This window comes from Arachis ipaensis, chromosome B10, assembly GCF_059453495.1.
Source record: "Arachis ipaensis isolate K30076 ecotype BB chromosome B10, ASM5945349v1, whole genome shotgun sequence".
In the NCBI taxonomy this organism is placed as follows: domain Eukaryota; kingdom Viridiplantae; phylum Streptophyta; class Magnoliopsida; order Fabales; family Fabaceae; genus Arachis; species Arachis ipaensis.
The window spans coordinates 31,253,389-31,276,476 of record NC_142435.1 but is presented as its reverse complement, the minus strand read 5'-3'; the positions used below and the strand labels follow the sequence as shown (position 1 = coordinate 31,276,476).

At 38.4% G+C, this 23,088-nt stretch overlaps 1 long non-coding RNA gene across 1 annotated transcript; it reads right to left on the bottom strand.

The window, feature by feature from the left end:
• Positions 1 to 20,815: 20,815 nt before the first annotated feature.
• Positions 20,816 to 21,242, bottom strand: LOC107621577 (uncharacterized). The gene is made up of 2 exons (XR_001615852.3): positions 21,103 to 21,242; positions 20,816 to 21,028 (listed from the first exon to the last, which is right to left on the bottom strand). It is a non-coding gene; the product is annotated as an uncharacterized LOC107621577 (long non-coding RNA).
• Between the last annotated feature and the right edge of the window lie 1,846 nt (positions 21,243 to 23,088).

Sequence of the window (23,088 nt, the reverse complement as noted above, 5' to 3'; positions counted from 1 at the left end):
ATAAACTCGGGATCGGTCCGACTCACAGGGCGGAATGCGAAACCGAGTACAATTAAAATGAATCGCAAAAGTAGCCTAAGTCACGAAAAACTCAATAAAACAAAATTGAGTACTAGGAATACCAAAAGAGATAAGGAAAAACTAAGAAAAAGGCTGCCTTGGGAATCAAGGAAATTCAGAAAAGCAGGCAAATCCCAAAGAAAAGATTTTTCCAGAAAAAAGAGTCAAAGGAACCACGAAAAGCATGCACGCATAAGGTAACTCAAAACCCTTATCCAAAAAGGGTATTTATCTAACGATAAATTAAACCCCTATTAAAAAGGGGCATTACTGTTTTGTTTACGGCCTTAAAAGGCCAAAAAATTGTTCAAAACACCAACAAATAAATATAAAGAGTTTAAAAAAGGGGGCACACAGGCCGGGCCCCAATAGCCAAAAGTCACTTTTTTAGAAGATCACCACCAGCAGAGTCAGGGGGAACGCCAGAAGCAGGAGTTGAAGATGAAGTCGGAGGAACGGTAGAAGAACTCGGAGCGTCCTTAGAATGAGGAGGGGACTCTATGATCCTCTGCCCCCGAGTCTTTAAATCAGACTCAGACTCCACTATGGGGACAGGAGGATCCACGATGGCACCATCAATAACAATCTTGTCAGGGTCCAAAGGAGAAAGGTCCAAGTCAGGAGCAATAACTCCGACCTGTTCCTTGAAAATCCTTCAGGCCTCATCAGCACCATCCGCAATAGAGTCCTCCAACTCGGTGTAGGCCTTCCGAGCGTTCAGTAAGTCGTTCTTTACAGACACAAGATCAGCAAATAAACTATTGTAGCTGGCTTGCGCTGCCTTCCTCAACTCCACCTCCATGTTGCATTGGGCTTGCAACTTCTGCCCCTTCTCTCGGAGGCTGTTCCTCTCCCCCTCCAGTTTGGCGACTTTCCCCTCCAACTCCTTCTCATGCTCCTGATATATACGAAGCCTACCCTCCAGCTCCTCGACCCTCGAGGTCGTCCCTAAAGAGCTGATGGGAGTCTTCTCAAATATATCCAAGAGTTTGCCACAAACCCCCGCCGTCTTGAGACTCTCCTCAACCACAGTAGTGAGGTAGTGCCGAACAGAAACATCATCCATACTCATACGAGCATGAGGATAGATGTTCTTTCGGACGAACGCAAGAGCGTCCGCCTCACCAGAAGCGCCAGACTCTAAGGTCTTGCGCTTCTTTGGCTCTGGTTCGGGAGTAGGTCGGACGGAAGGGGGTGGCAGAGAGGAAGCAGAGGAAGAAATTACAATAGGCTGAGAAGGAGTCCCAACGTTCCGAGGAGGAGGAGGAGGAGAGACAACCATCCTAACACCTCCAGACCTGGCTCGAGACTTTGCCTTGGCTTCCTGAACCCTCTGGTAAGACTCTTGAGCGTTTTTCTTTGCCATCTCTACAAAAAACAAATTGGTAGCCAAAATCAGACAAAGTCGGTAAAAGATATTGCAAGTCGGAAACAAGCAAAAAACGCAAAAAGCTACCTAATTGTGACTGGACAAAGGACGGCGACCCCTGGAGAAATTTTTTAGTATCCAAGTATGGGGCCCTCCCCCACGCTTCTCGGAGGAACCCCACAATGGCTGCTTCTACCTCAGTTAAATCATCCAGACCATATTTCTCGCAAGGGGAGGCCTCCAGCCAATATAAAGGAAATCGGGGAGAAGAATGATCATCCAGGAAAAAGGGGTGGTGACCCTCTACAGCTTGCACTTTGAAAAAGTAGTTCTTGAAGTCATGAAAGGACTCGTCAAAAAGGGTAAAAAGTCTCCGACCTTGTATGGCTCGGAACGACACCCACTGTTGTTTATTGTTTAGCCCACTGAAGGGTTTTGTCATATGGAAAAGATGGAAGAAAATCTTTAAAGAAGTCGGGAACTCTAAAGCCTGGCTGACAAATTGATAAATTTTCAAAAAACCCCAAGAGTTGGGGTGAAGCTGGGTGGGAGCGACTCGACAGTGACGCAAAACAGATATCTCAAAATTCGAAAAAGGAAGAAAAACACCCAAACGGGTGATCATGCACTCATACATAAAGAAAAAATGAGGGGCCGCCTCATCGACTCTTCCAAAACAAACCCGGTCCTCAGGACCCGGGACTACCAATTCGTATTTTGGTTCGTCATCCTCAGAAGTACAAATTCTGTGATGAGTGCGAAGGTTGGTAATGAACTCAGAATCGACTGAGGGCTCCTCCCCTAAAACCGTGACATCAACTCAGTGAGAGAGAGCATCTACAGAAGCCATTTCTTTTTATAAAAAAGGGGGGTAACAAACCTACAAGGGAAAAAGAAATGTCACCAACACGGTCTCTAAAGGGAGGAGGATGCGAAACTAAAGTCTACAAATCAAATTTATCTACAAAGGCATATTAAAGAACTAACCTTTATCCGGAAATAAGGGTTGGAAGCAAAAAGCCTTTGAGGACGCAAGAACGCAGCACGAACGAAGGCAAGGAAAATTTGAAAGATCGCAGAAACGAAACAACGAAAGAGAGGGAAAATATTTATAAGAACGTTAGGGGCATAACGGTAAAATCGGGGCAATCATTAATGAGGATGCACCGTTACCAAGGCTATTAAATCTCTACGCACACCCTTAACGGACACGACGCTTGATTAGACGTAACTGTCAGAACCAAAAGGTCACGAAAAATCACGTCGGTTCTCAAACCATCACGTCGGTCCTCTCACAAATCGGCTACGACCCCGAGTTGAATACTCGAACCCAACTCTTAAAAATAAATTGGGCTCGAGTAGGGGCACTATTCATACCCTGGCCCAATAAATAGGACCCAGGATCCAAGCAAAGAAGCCCAACCCAAAGGGGTTGGCCCTCCCCCAGTACCGGCCTTCATCCCCAGAAGTCGGTACTGAACACGACCTACTCCAAAGAAGTCGGATACGAGGGTTAGCTGGCAGATAACGCTCATTCGAATGAGTAACCACCCCTAGAAACTCTCTAACCACTTCATAGAGCCATATCTTAACCTCCCTAAGATATGGGAACGGTTATCCACCTAAAAAGGTGGCACTACTTCAGCGGTGGTTATTGGTTCACCACTATAAATACCCTGACATCCCTCAGGTATCACTAAGTCCCAATACTTTCTCAGCTTGCTCACACTCTTGCTAACTTAGGCATTGGAGTGTCATTGCAGGTACCACCCCCCATTCTCTCTCACGTACAAGTCGGACGGAGGAACACCGAGTACCAGGTCCACTCGAAAGCCACCTCCTTCATACGTTTGGGCCAACCAACGTCATCTGCCCCATTAATCTCCGGTTACCCACCGTAACAAGTATATCAATAGTTTATATATTTATATAATACGCACATACACACACTACAAAAGATTTTGTTAGCTTAAATTAAACGTTTATATCTTATTAAAAAAAGTTTATATTCAAATATTGAATATTATTTTAAAATTTTAATATTATGAGTAGTTTTTTTAATAAAAGCATTTAGAATATAAAGTTGTTAAATTTTATTTACTATTAGTTATTTAGATGATTAAATTAGTATAATAAAAAGAATATTAAATAATTACTTATGTAAAAATAATTATATAATATATTTTTAACTAAATATAAGTATGACCTTTATTGTAATTTTATTTTAAAAAATACTTCTATATTTATCATACCCAAATACCTTAATTATTTCTAATTCTGAAAATACGAACTTTTATAATTACATATAAAAACATTCTACTTCAGTTTTTAAAGAAGTACTTTTAACCGCACAATTAAACAAGCCCAATAAAATCATTCAAAACTCATTTAGAATTATGAGTTTAATACAGTAATTTTAATAAATTCATAATGTAAAAATTTGTCTAATATTTCATAATTAAATAGATTTGTTAAAATACTGTTCTCTCTATAATATAATATAACGGCATCGATATCTTTAATCACCTTTAAAAATAATTAATTTTAATTAACGATAAACATGTTAAATTTTTAACGATACACACTACAAATAGATGGTTATCGAAAATATGGGCACGTTTAAAAATGTCGCATCAAATTAACTAAGGATTTCTAGGATCATATTAGAGTGGGATTGACAATCCAATCCATAATAGCAGGATCAAGTTCGAGTGTAATCCAAGCCATAATAGCAGGATCAAGTTGGAGTGTCAGACAATTCTACATGTCCAACTCACACTTTTAATATACGATGTGCATGTTCATAAAAATATATATACCTATGATGAGAGTGGAGATTTGAACCTAAATTTATCTCTTTTGCATAAGTACTTAGTGCCACCAAATTAATAATTCAATTTGTTAATAATACATAAATAATGATTGATATTATAAAATGTAAAAAAGACTACATAAGTACATATTGTGTTTGAGCCAAAAGAAATTTGACTTTTACAAGTTTGGTTGAATAGAGTTAATGTTGAAAGATTTAAAGTAGGAGTCATTACAAGAAAAACGTTAAATACTGTCGGATTTACCGTCAGATTTAGCGTTGCAAAATAGTGACAGAATTATCGGCGATAACGGCGTGCAATTCATAAGGATAAGTAATTACCGGCGAATTTACATTTCCAATGGTAAATTCACCAGTAATATTTCAAAGAAAACAAAAAATAAATTGGCACATCCTTTAAAATCGGATTTATTATCGAAAAAATCTGACAGTAAACCCACTTAATGAAACGCTGCGTTTTGGTGACCTACAATGATTTACTGTTGAATTTTTCCAACGGTAACTGGGTCGTAAATTCAAAGCGCAAACTCTCTTCCCCCCCCCCCTTATTCGTATTTCACTCTCTCTCTAAAGCACCAGAGAAGTTGAGAAGAATAAAAGTTAAAGAGTTGTTAGTTGAAGGCCAAGGATGGGATGCTAATAAAGTTCACACCCTTTTTTCGAATTAGTTGTCTGAAAGAATACTAAGAACACATGTCAGCTTAGTTAATAAGAAGGATAGCTTAATTTGGCCTTATGAGATGGATGGAGATTACACAGTCAAAACAGGGTACTATGCAGTAAAAGAGGAGAAAAGAAAGGAAGAGGGAGAGAAGGCATCAACTAGCACAGATCTTAAAGCGCTTTGGACGGAGATTTAGAGAATGCATGTTCCACAAAAAATAAATTTTTTTTTTTCTGGAAGGCAGCACAAAACATAATAGCAGTCAATTCCAATCAGACTAAAAGAAATATTGCAAGAAACCCTAACTATAGGATATGTTTAGGGGCAAGGAGACAGTAGAGCATGCTCTTTTATTATGTCATTGGACCAGAGCAGTTTGGTTCGGCTTACAAATTCAATGCTTGCCAACACCAATCTTGGTATCCTCTTTTGGAGAATGGTTCCTAGGAATGATCAAAAATTTAGAGTTGGAGGTAAAAGGAAGGCAGAGAAAGAGATAACTAGTTTAGGTTTATGCTGGGCTATGTGAAAATCCAAAAACTATTTTGTCTTTCAAAATAATGAAGTCAATGCTAAAGCAACTATAATATGGCAAAGAGAATGGAGGCAGACTTCAGACAAACCAGAGACACACAGCAAGAAATACAACAACATGAGAATAATAGAAGAAGAAAGCAAGTTACCTGGAGGCCTCCACCGAAAGAATGGCTAAAAATAAATGTAGATGCGTCCTTTTGTAGAGAAACGAGGGAAGCAGCTTCAGCTGCAATAATTAAAGATAACATGGGAAGCATCATTACAGGATCTACATTAAGTTTCAAAGTGAAGGTTGTGGTAGGCTTAGAGAAGGGGGGTTGAATCTATGCCTTCCTTTTTAATTACTGTTGTTACCCTTTTAAAACAGATTTGCAATTCTGATTCTGTTTTAACTTAGCAGCGGAAATTTATGAGACAATTTATTTTTGTCTCATGAATATCAGAAAACAGAACACAGCAGAGAAGAGAAAAGCTAACACCAGCATGTATCCTGGTTCGGTTGCCTTGTGCTATGCAACCTACATCCAGTCTCCTCCACAACTGTGGAAGAATTTCACTATAGTAAACAGTATTACATACACCAATAACACAGGATTGACCCAATCCTTTCACACTCAAGTTCTAACCTAACTTGACATTGGCTATGCTAATACCTAACTATACCTCTTAGTGCTAACCCAACTAAGAAAGGGATACCATTCAGATACTAGATACAAGACACTTAATCAACCTAAGAAATCAGAAAATAACTCTAGGCTTTTCTCTTAAGTGTATCTCTCAGCCTTTTTCCACTCATGGCTTTTTCTCAAGCTTTCTCACAATGCCTTTTCTCTCAAGAAATTACAGAAAGATAAGCTTAGAAAAGTACATTACAATCAGTAAAACATGAAGGAGATTGACTTCATCAACAGCCTCTTTGCTATGCGAAAAACCATATTAGCAAGCCTCTGATTCAGTTCTTCATACTGGCGGAATGCACCTTTGATTAGGTTACACTGTCCAGTTAGTTGAACTTCTTCAAAGAGCTCTCTCAGAACAATATCTCTATTCACTGGTTTTCTCTCCTTAGTTTCTGAATGAACAGCAAACTTCTTATATCTCCTTGCATGTGGCTGAGTTCTTCTTCCAAGGTCAACACCTTGAGCCTTGAGCTTCACCAACCCACAAGCTTACTTTTTCTTCTCAAGCATCAAAGTAGAACATTTGCTTCTGACTTTTCCAACTTGACCGAAAGCCACAAAACAGTAACAATAGAACTCTTCTTGTGGTCAACTTGATCTTAGCCATTGAAAAACTACTTGGTCCCCAAGTATCACTTGTGACCGTAGATGTGAAGCAGAATAGGGCAGAGACCAACTTTCCCTTCAAAGCCATTTTCGGGTAGTGCAGAGAGTTGGGAAGAAGGGATGAAGATTTGATGCATGCAAGATAAGATGGATTACCTTTCTTAAGCTTGATTTAGCTTGGGATTTCTGTTTTAGCTTCTGTGCTTCAAGCTTCAACTCTCTCTCTCTTGCTTCTTTGGTTATTGGCTTATGGAGGAAGCTTTTTCTTTCTTTCTCTTTCTTACTTTTCTGAACTCTTGATGTGACTTGATTAGAAGGAAGAGGAACGTTGCTTTTGGTTGAGCAAAATGGTGGGAAAATGAAAAAACAACTGAGCTTGGATCGGGTTCTTCTCTCTTTAGCCCGTGGTGTCTTGCTATGCTTCTTTGATGAATTTGTTTGATATGAATGACTTGGGCTTTATTTATTCATACTTACCATTCAGCCCATTAGCCTTGTTTTGTCATTCATTCAACTTGGGCTGCTTAAATTGAATTATGGCCTGCAGCATAACATAAATAATTAGCAATGTATACTTATTAGTTAAACAACTCTAATTATTTATTTTGCCAAAAATAATGTTTGTCATCACTAATTAATTTAGTTAATTTCTTAACTCAACAATCTCCCCCTTGATGACAAACATGATTTAAGCAATAATCAAAAGGAAGTAAGTTTGAGTTAGGTTTAGAAAACTCCCTTTGAATGATGTTGCTTGCTAATGTGTTGCTCCCCCTTTCCTTTTCAACAGTAGCTCCCCCTGAATCTATGCTCGTTCCTTTTTGTTCCTGTTTACATTAAGCTTAGAAGGAGCTATTCAAGATGTAACTTGACTAAGGGATGCTATATAACCAGCAACACATATTCAGCCCAGTAATTCTTATCATGACAACAGCCAATCCGAAACAAAGTTCAGAAAAGAATTATCAGCATCAGCAGGCATCATTCAACTGAATTAATCAAAATCAGTCAGAGCTATTAATCAGAATCAAATCAGAGCTATTACTCCCCCTTTTGTCATCAAGGGAGGACAACAAAAACAGCACCATAAAACCTGCAAGAAAGGTTAGTGCACAGCCAAAATAGTTTAATAAATAGCTACAAGTGCATCTGTAATCATAGTTATTACAGTTATCCTTGACAACAAAGGTATATCAAACAGTAGCAAAATAAAACAGAGTTTATGAGACAAAATGAGCAGCATCAGCAGATTTCATGAGACAAATCCTAGGCATCAGAACCATTCCCCTCCGAGGTAGCTTCTTCTTCAGCATCAGTGGCAATATCTTCATCATTTTGAAGGTTATCAATGAAGGTCATTAGCACAGCCACTCTATCCTTTGATTTCTTCAGAAAGTTCTCATGCTTGCTAGCTAGTTTCCTTTGTTCCTTGCTTATGGCAATCAAGTGATTGGATTGGGAGACAAATTCTTGAGCAACATCCCTGACCACATTCAGCAGAGTGGATTTCTTCCCAGTGGAAATGGAAGTACCCTCAGTGGAAGGAGCAGAAGAATCCTCAGGGACATAGTCATCATCTTCATCATCTAGGACAACTCTTTCAGATCTAGTGGGTCCTTTGTTCTGTTTCACTGAACCACCTCCCTTTAGATATGAATGTCTATTTTCATATTTCTCATTTGTCAAGTCAACACCAAAATACTCAAAAATACAAGTTAGAAACATGCCATAAGGAAGAGCTTTGTCCTTTTCACTTCTAACAGAGTCAAACATGTATCTAACCATCAAATATGCAAATGAAATTTCAGTTTTGGTGAGAAGGGCATATAAAACAAGAGTATCAGTGTAGGAAACCCTTTGATATGAGCCGCTTTGAGGCAGAAGAATATGATTGACTATTCGGTGCAGTTGAGCACGCTCATATCCTAGGGCTTTGTGAGTGGGTGTAATGCCATCTATTAAAGAGATATGTTCACAAATACTAGCCAGGGCATCATTGTAAGAAACACCAACTCCTTCATCCCACTTAACTGACGTGTAGGCACAGGGCCCAACATCAATATACTTCAAAGCATCACTGATGGTCTCATTGTTTAAAACGATATCTCGGCCCTTGACATACGAATGAGCAGTGCCCTCATGATAAGTCATGTTTGCATAAAACTCTTTGACCAACAAAGGATAAACAGGTTTTTTGATATCAAAAAGGTGATTCCAGTCCAGAAAAATCAAGTTATCAACAAAAGGAAAACCTTTTCTTTTCAAAGATGGCAAATCAGCGAGAAAAGAGGGACATAGGGTACGATACTGGATAACCTTCTCATAAAAATCATTGTTCATGGCAGATTTGAATCTATAAGGGTTATAGTTCGAATGAGAAGTCAAAAAGTGAGCTTTGTGATCAAAAGGTCCAAAGTCTGGTTCTTTAACATTCTGGAGAGGGATTCGAGTGTTACCTCGTTGAGATCGCATTGGAACCGACCTGGATTTTGGTTGTGTTGGTTCGGTTATGGGTTCCTCTGTCGCCTGACGTTTGCCTTTGGAGGAGCCAGGCTTTGCTGAACTTGGTTTTGAGGAGCCAGGCTTGGAAGGTATGGCCTTTGGTGGTGGCGTCGGCTTGGCAGAGGCAGGGTACCTTGGTGTAGTCTTGGTTCGTGCCATGGATGCAGTGCGAGGAGGAGAGGTAGGAGGAGAAGGAGAAGGGGTAAAGGTGCGGTCTTGAGAGCGAGTGGAAGGCTTTGTGGGTAGCTTGAAGATCTTTTCACGAGGAGGTCTTTTAGGAATGGTTTTCTTCCTCATTTGGTTACTTTCAGTCTTTTGAGGGAAGAGAAGCAGTAAAGTGAGTGGGAAGAAACCGAAGAGTGTGTGGAGAAGTTATGGAGGGAAGAGAGGGAGTGTTGGTAACCGTACCCAAAAAGTGGATTTCCAAAACCATGCAACTGCATCACCATTTGAAAAGACTTGAAAAGACATGACCTCATTCAAGAAAGATTTTATTTTATTTAAAATTAAAACAGGAAATTAATTTTAAATTTTGAAAGTCAATCAGAATTAAATTGAAACATCTTTTGGGCCAAAATCAAATCCATTTGAAAACCATTTGGGCCACAAAACATTTATTGAGAACCTTTTATGAAACACACAAGTCATCAAAAATAACAAACAAGATTGTAACATTCATGTTAGGGCCTTGAGGTGATTTGGATTTAATGAAACATATAGGACAACCCAGATCCGAATTGAGGTTGGTCCAGATCAATTTTTCACTTGAAGCAAGCCCAGAACACGTTGACTAGATGGAAATGTTCATCACCTGCCCAGAATTGTCTCATGCCTGTTTATGAGACAAAAAGCTCCAGCAAATACATTAGCATTTTTCAAACAAGGAATCATAACTCAAAATTCCTAAACAAGTCCTAAGCATGCAGAATCTATCCTCAGCTAATGGTTTTGTAAAAATATCTGCTAATTGCTCCTCTGATTTAACAAATTGAATACTAATATCCCCCTTTTGGACATGTTCTCTTATTGAGTGAAATTTCACTTCAATATGTTTAGTCCTAGAGTGCAATACTGGATTTTTAGAAATATTAATGGCACTCATATTATCACACAGCAGGGGAATATTTTCAGCCTTTAATTTGTAATCAGCAAGCTGTGTTTTTAACCATAAAAGCTGAGAACAACAAGAAGAAGCAGCTATATACTCAGCCTCTGCAGTGGAAAGGGCCACTGTTGGTTGCTTCTTACTTAACCATACATTTAAGGACTTCCCAAGGAAGCAACATAAACCAGAAGTGCTCCTTCTATCAACTCTATCACCAGCAAAATCTGCATCACAATAACCAACTGCAGAAAAATCATTAATCTTAGGATACCAAAGACCAAAATTGGATGTGCCATGAACATATCTAATGATCCTTTTAACTGCAGAAAGATGTGACTCTTTTGGTTTGGATTGGAACCTAGAACACAATCCAACGCTTTGCACAATGTCGGGTCTAGAGGAAGTTAAGTACATAAGAGAGCCAATCATTCCTCTATACCTAGTCTCATCAACATCTTTCTCAGTTTCTCCCTTATCTAATTTAGAATTAGGATGCATGGGAGTTCCCATGAGTTTGGCATTTTCCATACCAAATTTCTTAACTAATTCCTTGGCATACTTCTCTTGATGAATAAAAATACCTTTTTCAGTTTGTTTAATTTGCAGCCCAAGGAAGAAATTAAGTTCACCCATCATACTCATGTCAAATTCACTTGTCATGAGTTTTCCAAATTCAGAACAAAGGGATTCATTTGCTGATCCAAAAATAATGTCATCAACATATATTTGGACTAGGATAAAAGAATCATTAGAATTCTTGATAAATAGAGTTGTATCAGTGGTGCCTCTTTGAAAACCATTTTTCAAAAGAAAAGAGCTAAGTCTCTCATACCAAGCTCTAGGAGCTTGTCTTAAACCATAGAGAGCTTTAGATAGTTTGAAAACATGATCAAAATGCTCTTTATTTTCAAAACCAGGAGGCTGCTCCACATACACTTCTCTATCTATCACTCCATTCAAAAATGCACATTTCACATCCATTTGGTATAATTTAAAACCACAAAATGCAGCATAAGCTAAGAGAAGTCTTATGGCTTCCATTCGGGCAACAGGGGCAAAGGATTCATCAAAGTCGATTCCTTCTTCTTGGTCATATCCTTGTGCCACAAGCCTTGCCTTGTTCCTTGCAATGCTACCATCTTCTCCCAACTTGTTCCGGAATATCCACTTGGTGCCGGTCACTTTCTTTCCACTTGGCCTTGGAACCAACGTCCACACTTGGTTCTTTTCAAACTCAAGAAGCTCATCCTCCATAGCTTTAACCCAAGAAGGGTCACTAAGTGCTTCCTTGACATTTTGAGGCTCTATTTGTGAAAGAAGGGCAATGTTTGAACCTTCATTTGCCTTTCTAGTGGAGGACCTTGTTTGCACTCCATGAGAGACGTCCCCAATGACAAATTCCTCAGGATAATTCTTCAAGAATCTCCATTCACGAGGTCTGGTGGACTTGGAGGCAGATTCAGTCACCAAGGGATTCTGTGTGCTGCTGTCTGCAGAATTTCCTTCAGATTCATGAGACAAAATGGAATTGTCTCTTGAATTTTCAGCGTTTGCTGTTTCTGGTTCAGATTGTCCAGAATTTTCTTTTCCATGATTCTGAGCAGTTTCATCCTCATTTTGAGCTTGATTTCCTGCATCACCATCTTCCAAAATGCTTTGCACCAAGTTAGTATCACAGAATGTAACATGTATGGACTCTTCAATAATTCTAGCATCTTGATGATAAACCCTATATGCTTTACTAGTTGTGGAATATCCTACAAACAAACATTCATAAGCCTTTGGATCAAATTTTCCCAAATTTTCTTTGTTATTTAAAACAAAACATTTGCATCCAAAGATGTGCAAGTAATCTAAGTTTGGTGGGTAGCCTTTCCAAAGTTCATAAGGGGTTTTCTTCAAAAATTTCCTTATGATTGTTCTATTTAAAATGTGGCAAGCTGTGTTAACCGCTTCAGCCCAAAGGAATTTTGGAACATTGCTCTCACAAAGCATAGCTCTTGTCATCTCTTGTATGCTTCTGTTTCTTCTTTCCACAACACCATTTTGTTGTGGTGTTCTCGGACAAGAGAAGTTGTGAGATATTCCAAATTCTTCACAAAAGGATTCAAACAAATTATTTTCAAATTCAGTTCCATGATCATTCCTTATAGAAGAGATTTTCAAATCCTTTTCATTTTGAATTTTCTTGCAAAAAGGTTCAAAGGCCGAAAAGGCTTCATTTTTGTGTGCAAGAAATAAAACCCAACCAAACCTAGTGTAGTTATCCACAATTACTAAACCATAATGTTTACCACCTAGGCTTTGAGTTCTTGTTGGACCAAATAAATCAATGTGTAGCAACTCAAGTGGTCTTTTAGTAGAGATGTCTTCCTTTGGTTTAAAAGAACTTTTTGTTTGTTTTCCCATTTGGCAAGCATCACAAGTGATGTCTTTGTCAAACTTTATCAAAGGAAGACCTCTTACTAATTCTTTCTTTACAAGTTTGTTTATTTGAAACATACTTGCATGGCCCAATCTCTTGTGCCATAACCACTTTTCAGATTCTTTAGAGTGAAGACAAGCTACATTTTGATTCTTTAGTTCATCAAGAGTAAGTCCATACATATTATTGAAACGCTTGGCAACAAACATCACTTCATTTGTCTTTTCATTAACAACACAGCATTCAAACCTTTTGAAAACAACTAAATATCCCAAATCACACAGCTGACTTATACTTAAAAGATTGTGCTTTAAACCACATACTAAAAGTACATCATCAATGAAAGTAGATTGCTCATTACCTACTTTTCCAACAGCAATGATTTTACCTTTACCATCATCTCCAAAGGTCACAAAATCTCCATCATACTTATTTAGTTTGATGAAGTAGGTTGACCTTCCAGTCATGTGCCTTGAACATCCACTATCCATGTACCACATGTCCTTTTTGTTCTTGGATGCTAGGCAAATCTGCATGATGAGTTTCAAGTAGCCTTAGGTATCCAAATTAATTTGGATCCTTTGAAGTTAATCCATCTTGGTTGCCCAAGTGCATTGAAATCGCAAACAACATTGTAGACTTTGTTTCCTACAACTCTCTTTTCAATGAAGCATTGTGCATATGAGTGACCAAATTTCTTGCAATTAACACAATGATTTTCTGGTGTGTGTTGCTGAAACTGATGTGAGTTATATTGCTTGAAATGATTAAAGCTTTGAAATTTTCTGGTTCTTGGAGGAGATGCATTTCTTTTGACAAACTGATTTTTAGTAAAGTTATTCCTCTTTACAAAAGCATTTTCACCAGAATTTTTTTGAATATTTTTGCCTTTCGAGAATGAGGTTTTGTTGTAAAAAATTGGTTTCTTGAAAGCAGCCTCATTTTTCGAAATATAACCCAAACCAGGCCAGTTTGAACTCGGTTCAGTTTTTGGTGAAGGGTCAGTTTCACTTGTGTATACTTCATCAAATTTTTCTTTAATTGTTTGAGCATTTTCAATACCAGATTTATTTGGTATGTTTTTGGTATTTGATGAAGAAGCCACACACTTTATAGAGGAAATATTTGAAAATGCATCTTCCTTGGCTATGTAGCCTAAACCAGATTTTTCAAACAGTGGTCTTTGACTTGCAAGTAATTTGTCCAAGTTACTAGAACCTTGAGTAAATTTTGCTAAGTCACCATTCAGCCTTTTAACCATATCATTTAATCTTTTATTTTCAGCAATTAACTCATGTGAGGGATCCATAATGTGCTTTCCTTTTAATTTTTCAAGTTCAGATTTTAGAAATCTGTTTTCTTCAATGATGTCCAAAGCACATTCAGTTTCCTTCACTTTTTCTTTTAAAAAATCATTTTCAGCTCTTAACACATTTCTTTCAGATCTGCATTCATTGTATTTATCAAGCAGTTTTGATGTGTTTAAAGTGAGATCATCAATAATAACATGCAAATCATCAATGGTCAAATCATAATAGTTTACCTCATCAAGATTGTTGTTTCCAGCCATGAAGCAGTCTTTGTCATCTCCTTCAGATTCTTCTTCTTCATTTGAGTCATTCTCAAGATCCTCCCAAGCTGCCATGAGTACTCTCTTCCTTTCCCTCTTGCCTTTGTCCTCCTTTTTGAGCTTTGGACAGTTTGACTTGAAGTGTCCAGCCTCCTTGCAATGATGGCATGTCACCTTGCTCAAGTCCATCTTTTGCTCCTTTGAACTTGAACCCTTGTATTTGCCCTTGCTTTTCATCATCCTTCTAAATTTCCTAGCAAAAAATAAAAGTTCGTCATCTGAAATACCATCACTAGACTCACTCTCTTTTGGTTCTATTTGTGACTTGAGGGCTATTCCCTTTTTCTTTGAGTCTGTGTTTGAGTGTGTGGTTTCATAGGCAAGGAGTTTTCCTCTCAGCTCATCATAGGTTATGGGACATATGTTGTTACTCTCGGTTAGGACAGTGGCAGTGTTTTCCCACTCTTTTGTGAGGCTTCTAAGGAGTTTTCTCACCAAGGTTTGTTCTGCATAGTTTGTACCCATAGCATCAAGGTTGTTGATTATGATTGAGAATCTCTCAAATGCTTCATCAATGCTTTCTCCATCCTTCATGCTAAACATCTCATACTCTTTTCGCAGCATATCAATCCTCGTTTCTTTGACTTGTTTAGTGCCTTCGTGTGTAACCTGGAGTTTTTCCCAGATTTCTTTGGCTGTCTTGCATCTAGACACCTTCCGGTACTCTTCAAAGCTGATAGCACAGTGAAGAAGGTTGATTGCTTTAGCGTTCAGCTCTATCTTCTTCTTATCATCTTCATTCCATTCAGCTTCTTCTTTCGGAGTCACCACTCCATCAGCACTTGTTTTTGTTGGGATCTTGGGACCACTCACAACGATCTTCCATAAGTTGTAGTCAATGGATTGGATGAAGATCCTTATCCTTTCTTTCCAGTAGGAATAGTTCTTTCCGTTAAAGAAAGGTGGCCGGTTGTTTGACTGGCCTTCAGTGAGGGTGTAGGCAATTGTGGTTGTGCCCAGATTGTTCGCCATTGGATCTTTGCTCCAAGCGGTTAAGCTTGATTCTTGAGACCTTAGCTCTGATACCAATTGAAGGTTGTGGTAGGCTTAGAGAAGGGGGGTTGAATCTATGCCTTCCTTTTTAATTACTGTTGTTACCCTTTTAAAACAGATTTGCAATTCTGATTCTGTTTTAACTTAGCAGCGGAAATTTATGAGACAATTTATTTTTGTCTCATGAATATCAGAAAACAGAACACAGCAGAGAAGAGAAAAGCTAACACCAGCATGTATCCTGGTTCGGTTGCCTTGTGCTATGCAACCTACATCCAGTCTCCTCCACAACTGTGGAAGAATTTCACTATAGTAAACAGTATTACATACACCAATAACACAGGATTGACCCAATCCTTTCACACTCAAGTTCTAACCTAACTTGACATTGGCTATGCTAATACCTAACTATACCTCTTAGTGCTAACCCAACTAAGAAAGGGATACCATTCAGATACTAGATACAAGACACTTAATCAACCTAAGAAATCAGAAAATAACTCTAGGCTTTTCTCTTAAGTGTATCTCTCAGCCTTTTTCCACTCATGGCTTTTTCTCAAGCTTTCTCACAATGCCTTTTCTCTCAAGAAATTACAGAAAGATAAGCTTAGAAAAGTACATTACAATCAGTAAAACATGAAGGAGATTGACTTCATCAACAGCCTCTTTGCTATGCGAAAAACCATATTAGCAAGCCTCTGATTCAGTTCTTCATACTGGCGGAATGCACCTTTGATTAGGTTACACTGTCCAGTTAGTTGAACTTCTTCAAAGAGCTCTCTCAGAACAATATCTCTATTCACTGGTTTTCTCTCCTTAGTTTCTGAATGAACAGCAAACTTCTTATATCTCCTTGCATGTGGCTGAGTTCTTCTTCCAAGGTCAACACCTTGAGCCTTGAGCTTCACCAACCCACAAGCTTACTTTTTCTTCTCAAGCATCAAAGTAGAACATTTGCTTCTGACTTTTCCAACTTGACCGAAAGCCACAAAACAGTAACAATAGAACTCTTCTTGTGGTCAACTTGATCTTAGCCATTGAAAAACTACTTGGTCCCCAAGTATCACTTGTGACCGTAGATGTGAAGCAGAATAGGGCAGAGACCAACTTTCCCTTCAAAGCCATTTTCGGGTAGTGCAGAGAGTTGGGAAGAAGGGATGAAGATTTGATGCATGCAAGATAAGATGGATTACCTTTCTTAAGCTTGATTTAGCTTGGGATTTCTGTTTTAGCTTCTGTGCTTCAAGCTTCAACTCTCTCTCTCTTGCTTCTTTGGTTATTGGCTTATGGAGGAAGCTTTTTCTTTCTTTCTCTTTCTTACTTTTCTGAACTCTTGATGTGACTTGATTAGAAGGAAGAGGAACGTTGCTTTTGGTTGAGCAAAATGGTGGGAAAATGAAAAAACAACTGAGCTTGGATCGGGTTCTTCTCTCTTTAGCCCGTGGTGTCTTGCTATGCTTCTTTGATGAATTTGTTTGATATGAATGACTTGGGCTTTATTTATTCATACTTACCATTCAGCCCATTAGCCTTGTTTTGTCATTCATTCAACTTGGGCTGCTTAAATTGAATTATGGCCTGCAGCATAACATAAATAATTAGCAATGTATACTTATTAGTTAAACAACTCTAATTATTTATTTTGCCAAAAATAATGTTTGTCATCACTAATTAATTTAGTTAATTTCTTAACTCAACACAAAGTCAAATCAAACCTAATAGCAGAGGCCACTGCACTCAGAGAAGCTATCATTATGGCAAAAAACTTAATGCTTTGAAAGGCTATTATAGAATCAGATAGCCTAATTCTTGTTCAAGCAGTAAAATCAAAAGGAAAATTTTGGGAAATTGATGCAATTCTCAAATATATTTTCATGCTTTTGAATGATTTGCAAGACACAGGGTTCACCTGGACGTCGAGAGAGCAAAACAGACTAGCTCATGAGATCGCGGCCAGGTCATCGATGGGAAGCTTAGGAAACCAATGGAGATTTAACCCCCCTTTCCTCCCCCGACTGGAAATTGGAAGCATTGTAAGAAGTGAAGCCAGAGTGAGAACATGTTGAGCGAGTTATAAGCCTATCAAACCAAAACAGACTTGGTTGTACTGCTCCTTTTACCAAATTAGAGGAGTAGCCTGTGAAACCAAGGAGAGGATTTAATGTCAAGAACAGTAAAGGCGTAAAGACAAACTAAAGAGTAGTGAAGTCCCACAAATTGGATCACCAACCTGAGGAGCCCCAACCATTATTACCAAAATTCCTTCTTCATCAACAAACTCACATACAGAACGGTTGTACTAGCGAGGCGAAGGCATGGCCACCATTGTCATGGAAGCAATAACGGTACAAGGCCGCAGCGACGGTGAAGCAGCGTTGCGACACAGTTTCAAGCGGCTAACTATCTCCGGCAACTGTCTCTCCAGCGGTTTTGTTGACAACGTTCTCTATTATTATAGCAGCGAGGTCCAAGGGGAGAATCTGCTCCGAAACCCGATGCCAGATTGACTTCAACAGGCGTCGCCGGCGAGGAAAGTGACGGTTGTGTCCTTGATTCGATTTCATCATCGCCGAGCAGCAAGGAGCCAATCAAAGGTGCAAGAGCCTTGTAGAAGATCGTCCAAGCAGATTAGGCGACAGTGGAGCGCAGAAGGGGTCGGTGGAGATGCAGGCGTCGGCGGTGACACGCACGAACAAGGAGAGACGAAGCAGGCGCATCTGGGTTCGAAGATCTGATTACCTGCAGAGCTCTGTGTCCCTTGATTCAGGGAATCGAGTGATGATAATGATGCCGTCCACCTCACCAGAGCTCTCCCGGCCATCTCGTCGTGGTAGTAGAGGGAGTTAACGCAATGAAGGGTGCATATTTAGTCTCCTGCGCAAGGAGAAGAGGGAATCGCATGTTTAAATGTTGGGTCGGGACTGCAGGTCGGGTTGGGGCTTGGTTTTTATGTTGTGGGTCTGGGCTAATTTCGGCCCAGAAACCTGACCCAAAAAAAAAACTAAGAAATATAGCTTAGTCTATTGATCCTCCAATTCCTCCTACCAAATTATTATTGTTCTCTATTCTCTTTTATTTATCCTTGTATTTTTAGTCTATTGCGCACAACACTAGTGAATCATTTTCTTGAGAAAAGTTCCTATGCAAGAGTATACTTTTCAAAGTCATTATAAATATAATTTATTCAACAATTATGAAAATATTGAAATAAGGGTGGTTGTTTATATTAATTTTTAAATTTTTACCTATACATGTAAATGATCTTTTTCATTAGTTTCAATGGGACTACTAATACTCCAATTCTATTATTATAAGAAAAAGTCTAAACACTTTTATTAAAATCTAACCAGCATTTAATCAACAACAGAAAAAGAGTATATAATTCTACATTATTAAATGTAGCGGTGGCAAAATGGGTCGAACCCACCAAGTCAAACTGTCAAAACCGCCAAAAAAGACAGGTCGGGACGAGATTTTGAACTCGCTAAATTTTAAAAATCCGCCTAAACCGCACCGCCAAAATCACGAGGCGGGCTACCATCTTTTTTTAAGGGTACTTTTGTAAAGTATAAATAGTTACTTGAATAAAAAATTAGGTTTTCCTTCTCAAAAACACACTCCACAGCCGGCACTAACCCTTCCCTGAGAGACCCAGACCCTTGGCTTCAGCAGCTCAACTCCCTCGTCTGTCCTCGCTCCTCGTTGTTCAGGTGTTCCCTGAGCTCCCTGCGCCTGTGGCCTTGCCTCAGTCTCGCGGTCCTCACTTCAGTCTCGCAGCATCAAGCCATCGTGGTTCGCGACGGCACGCTCCAATTCCTCTTCTTTGCGAGCTGCCTCTCGTCGATCTCCCACGTTGCCGATCCTTGTCTCATCTCGTCAGTCGTCACCAAATCGAAGTCCCGGCGGTGCTGTCTCATCTTGCCTCTACTCTGCCCTTTGCTCCTCTCTCCTCCTTTGCCTCTCGGCGGTTCTGTGTCTCGTGGATTCCCGGCGGTGCTGTCTCGTCTTGCCTCTACTCTGCCCTTTGCTCCTTTCTCCTCCTTTGCCTCTCGGCGGTTGTGTGTCTCGCGGATTCCCGGCAGCGCTCCTATAAATTTTATGTATATCTTCTACTCTAGTGATTTATTGGGATTTGGATTTCTTGGTCTGGATGGGTGGTAGTGTCCCATGCAGTTTGTTATGTGATCTTTAGGCAATTTTTATATGTTCCTAAATCCTTATGGTTTCTTTTGCAGGGTGTGTGCTAGTTGATATGCATTCTTTGATTTTGAATGGGTACTAGGAAGGTATTTCGGAGGCTCTCATCAGTGCTAAAATAAATACTGCAATGTACATGTTGTGCTGGTTCCAACAGTATATGACTACGAGGGTGGGGTTGATGTTTATGCGTCGTTGTTCAACTATTGGTATCCTCATTTTGGGAGGATATCAATTAACTTTATTATGTTTGAGACCTTAAGACTTATTATTTATCAAGTTATTTTTAAAAGTGTGTTATTTTTATTTTAAGTATGGCTAAACAAATAAGTTAGCCTTTGAAACAAAAGATATTCATGAGAAGCATTATTTACATCTTCATTGAAGTAGGTGCCTTTTAGTTATTGTTGGATGAATTGAGGACGCAACCTTTGCCATTTCATTAAGTGATAACATTAGTTTAGACTTTAGAGGATCTCATCGGGGGTTAATGAGAGAGCCAGAAACAAAACTAGAGTAATGAATATGAATTTTTTGTCCTTTTTTATTATCAAAGCTCCGGAGATCTCTCCATTCTACAATCACTCGCTTTGAGTATAATAATGGGAACATGCAAATTAAATTCTAATTCTACCCTCACAAAAAGTAGAGTAGTTCCTTGGAGAAAGTTCTAATTCAGACGAACAGGAACTCCTAAAATTCATAAACTAGACTACAATTCTTTTCTTGTGAAACATTTGGGTATTTAAACTTTGTATTAACCCTAAAATAAAAAATTAAAACAACGTAATTTAGATGTTGCTATAAGTTACAACTTATATTTAAAATCTTGCATTTTCAATCTATCCAGTCTCTATGGTATCATATCTTCACAACTAGAGCACAAGCAATCATGAAAAGAATGGTTTCACAGTTCATTCCAGCTTCAACCACTACCCCAGTCACCTTAATGCTAAAGAACAAACCCCATAACACTCAAATTTACTGTTTGCGGGCTCAGGGGTAAGTTGATTTGCAAAATTGGTATTTGGACAATTATACACTAATTATTCTTAATAAAAATCTAAAACTAATAATAGCTATGATTACACTTAAAAACAATTAATCAATATAAACAGTTAAAAGAAAAACTAGATCGGTAAACGACACCAGATACATAAAGCGCTAAACCCTAGTGTATAATCAATAATCCAAACCGCATAAAAAGACACACATTTTAGAAATTAACAAGCATACTTGAGCTAAAATAAGATCCATAAAATCCATAACATTAAGAAAAATAAAACGAGTTAAGTACTAGAACACGATGTTTCTGGGAACAAAGAAAAAAACATTGAGAAAGGAAACAAAACTAGTCTCGATTACTTGGATCTCTGTCTCATCTTTCTGCGCTTCCTCTTGAGTCTCCTCATACGCTTCTTCTTCCACTGCACAAACACACCACAAATCAGAACGGAAATTTGAAAATACAAGAAAGAATGATTTAAGAAGGAGGTTCTACCTTGGCCCTCATGGTGGTTAAAAACTGAACCTCAGATACCGAACACGATCTGGCGGCGGCGGTGTTCCGATTAGAGAGCGCAGGCTGCGACTGGGAAATAATGCAAGATAGGGTTCAGGAATTTATAGGGAAGACGAAACCCTAACTGGTGGATGGCCCATTGGGCATTGGGCTCTTTTTTACACCTCAATCCAACACTCAACAAATATCCAACCTATTTTTTTCTTTTTATAAAAAATTTAATTTTAAATCTGTGTTTTGAATGACCATTCACGCCGTCAATAAAAATAGTAGTTATTTTTTACAATGATTAGATACACATGTAAACTTATTTTACACACTCAGTACATCAAAATTAAATTCATAACTACGGGTAGCAAACGGGCCTAAACCCGTCGAGTCGACTCGTGTAACCCGCCATAAAAGACGGACCGAGCTGGAAAATTAGAACCGCCAAATAGCAAAAGCCCGCCTAACCCGCACCGCTTAAACCGTGGACTTTGGCGGAGCGGAACGGACTTTCCCGCCGGACTTAGTTTTTTTAGTGAGGGAGCATTTTTGCAATTTTTTTGCCAAAACCTAACTTCCTCCAACCTAACTTACAAGAGTATGAAGTTCAAAATTGAGTGGTTTGGATTATGTTTATGTTACTTTGGAGACAATATTTATAAGAATAAAGTATCGTTTTTGTCCCCAATATTTGGGATAAGTCTCAAAGTTGTCCCTAACGTTTGAATCGTCCTATTTCAGCCTTAACGTTTCAAAATTGACTCAATGTTGTCCTGCCGTTAGAAATCTGTTAATAGAATTGACGGTGGGACAAAATTGAGATGATTTTGAAACGTTGGGGACTTAAATAGGACGAAAACGTTGGGGATAAAAACGATACATAGAAATAAATTTTAACTTTATCCTTTACGATACATAGTTATTCAATTATTTTTTAATCATATTTAAGTATTGTTTTTGTCCCAACGTGTTCGTCCTATTTAAGTCCCTAACGTTTCAAAATCGTCTCAATTTTGTCCTGCCGTCAATTCCGTTAACAGATTTTTAACGGCAGGACAACATTGAGTCAATTTTGAAACGTTAGGGACTTAAATAGGACGATTCAAATGTTAGGGACAACTTTGAGACTTACTCCAAACATTGGGGACAAAAACGATACTTTACTCTATTTATAATTATGTTTTAGATTATGTTTATTTTGCTTTTGGAGAAAATATTTATACTTATGTTTTGGATGAAAACTTGGTTTATAATTATGTTTATTAGATATTTATAATTACAAAAATTTTAATGTTTATGAATATAAAAAATATAATTTTTTATGCTTTTAAAAATTATAAATTTATTAATATGGTTGTGAAATTATAAATTTATTAATACGGTTGTCTCATTAGGCGGAGCGGGACGGACAGACTTCTCCGCTTGCCGCCTCTATTCATAACAATATATAATTGATTATTTATATAAATTTCTTTTATATTAATGATATATGAAAATTAAGTTCGTTTTTAATACCATAATATGTTTCCGGATTAATTGGTGGCTCTTTATGATTTAGGAATTTAAATGTCCTGAATCATTATATCCATAATTGGCACTTAGGCAACTGTCTCTAACGAGAACCTTTACCGTCCATGGGTCGTTGCCTAGTTGGTGAGTCTTTTGGTGGGTCTTGAAACCCGTTCAAAGCCGTAAGAATGTGGCAAGGTTCTGTACCGATGGCCTATTTGTTGGCCTCATATAGCTCCATCTCAGATTCGATTTCAGCTGTAGCTGAATTGAATTGTGTATGTGAGTGTGGTGTGGTGTGCGTGAGTGGGTAATACTTAAAATTAGAGGTTATCTAATCTATCTACTGAAAAAAAAAAAAAAAAAAAAAACCGTAAAAATTAGTGAATTACCAATTTACCATGAACAAAACAAAATTAAGTATGCTATATCTATATTAAAATTAATTATTAAATCAATAAATAAAAT